The sequence below is a fragment of the Myotis lucifugus genome, unplaced genomic scaffold (genome assembly GCF_000147115.1).
Source record: "Myotis lucifugus unplaced genomic scaffold, Myoluc2.0 scaffold_4, whole genome shotgun sequence".
In the NCBI taxonomy this organism is placed as follows: Eukaryota; Metazoa; Chordata; class Mammalia; order Chiroptera; family Vespertilionidae; genus Myotis; species Myotis lucifugus.
In genome coordinates this window covers 13,141,349-13,143,393 of record NW_005871052.1, presented here as the reverse complement: position 1 = coordinate 13,143,393, position 2,045 = coordinate 13,141,349, and the positions used below count along the sequence as shown (strand labels likewise).

At 43.1% G+C, this 2,045-nt stretch overlaps 1 pseudogene across 1 annotated transcript; it reads left to right on the top strand.

The window, feature by feature from the left end:
• The first annotated feature begins 666 nt into the window (after positions 1-666).
• LOC102432891 lies at positions 667-1,348 on the top strand (annotated as a pseudogene). The gene has a single exon (XR_002832014.1). The product of XR_002832014.1 is annotated as a WD repeat-containing protein 53 pseudogene (transcript).
• Positions 1,349-2,045: the final 697 nt, after the last annotated feature.

Sequence of the window (2,045 nt, the reverse complement as noted above, 5' to 3'; positions counted from 1 at the left end):
ACTGGATCCTAAAGATGGTTGGCCTCAACAAAACCCTTAGGACTACCCATTAAAACAAAAAAGGCTCAAAGAACTTCTTCTCCAGAGTAAGTGCAGAGCGAGCACCTAGTGATTTTTCTGCTATCTTGCCTTAAGAGCTATTTGTCTGAATGGGCTAGATGACTCTTCCACTTCCACCCTCCAGAAGATACCTGGAACTAGATCCGCTTCTTTCCCTCCCTTTGGTCAACCCAAATGAGGGGGCAGCAGGGGGAAAGAAACCCAGATGAGGATTTCTCTAGGAAGATGTTAAGCTCACCCATATGCCACCTCTTCCCAGCATTAGAATGTAGGCCAGGAAAGGACCAGTGCCATATAGGAAGTTCTCACTGATTAGTGGAGGAGAGCTGGGTGTGGGAATGTTGGGCTCTGAATGGGATCCTTCTTTATAGGAAATGCCACCCCCCTATCAAGTGTGTCCCATTGCTAAGGTTAGAACACATCATGGACAAGAGTTTAATTGAGGAGTCCTGGAGATTTACAATTCTAATATCCTGCTATTCTCTGCTATGTTCCAAGACAGAAAGTTCTTTGGAAACAAACAACAACAAAATATAGGTTTCTCACACCATCCACAAAAATAAATCCTAGCTGGATTAAAGATTGAAATCATCATATAAAAGGTCATCAAGAGGTGCTGTGGAGGGAAGCAGGAAGTGCAGTCTTCTGAGCTGTTATGGCCGTCAAGTGGATTGGTGGACATTCTTCTCCTATTCTCTGCCTGAATGCAAGTTCAGAAGGGCTAGTGGCTTCTGGAGCAGAGGATGGAGATCTCATGGCTTGGGGTGAAGATGGGACTCCATTGGGACACATAAGCTTTGAAGGGGCCAACGACATTACATGTGTCTTATTCTCTCCCTCCTGCCCCACCAAGCTCTATACCTCGCATGGAGAAACTATTAGCATACTGGATGTCAGCTCCCTCAAAGGTTCCCTGGACAATTTTCATGTGAATGAAGAAGAAATCAATTGCCTTTCATTGAATGAAACTGAAAATCTGCTGGCTTCTGCTGATGACTCCGAGGCAATCAAAATCCTAGACTTGGAAAATAAGAAAGTTAGCAGATCACTGAAGAGACATTCCAACATCTGTTCTTCTGTGGCTTTTCGGCCTCAAAGGCCTCAGAGCCTGGTGTCATGTGGACTGGATATGCAGGTGATGCTTTCCAAAGAATACTTGGGTAATTTCTAAATGGGATTTGTTAGCAGAATCAAATTGATCAGACTAAATATATCTTTGATTTTTTTATTTTCTACTAACATGAGCCATAAGCTTTACTTCTAATGCATTTTTATGCTAACCTGACAAAGCCTGTTAGATTTTATTCACAAGTAATCATTAATCCTTTAGTCTTCTTTTCTCTGTGCTTTAATACATTCCTAAAATCTGGGAACTCAAATATTTGATTCTAAACATTTGTTTAAACAAAGGGGTAAGCTGAAGGCAGCGTTCATCCCTTACTTTCTACAAACTCTGTTATTTAAAAAAAAAGTTGCCCTGACCGGTATGGCTCAGTGGATAGAGCGTCGGCCTGAGGACTGAAGGGTCCCAGGTTCGATTCTGGTCAAGGGCATGTACCTTGGTTGTGGGCACATCCCCAGTAGGAGGTGTGCAGGAGGCAGCTGATCGATGTTTCTCTCTCATCAATGTTTCTAACTCTCTATCCCTCTCCCTTCCTCTCTGTAAAAAATCAATAAAATATATTTTTAAAAAAGTTGGAGGGACTGGATCTGTTGTTGTTTTGTTTTTGTATGGCCAGACTGGATCTGTTGTTTACTTTAAAATTCTGGGGTGCATTGTCTGGCTGGTGTGGCTCAGTGGTTGAGCATTGACCTGTGAACCAGGAGGGCACAGTTCAATTCCTGGTCAGGGCACATGCCCAGGTTGCAGGCTCCATCCCCCGTAGGGGGTGTACAAGAGGCCCCCAATCAATGATTCTCTCTCATCATTAATGTTTCCCTCTCGCTCTCCCTTCTTCTCTGAAATCAATAAATGAATACATATT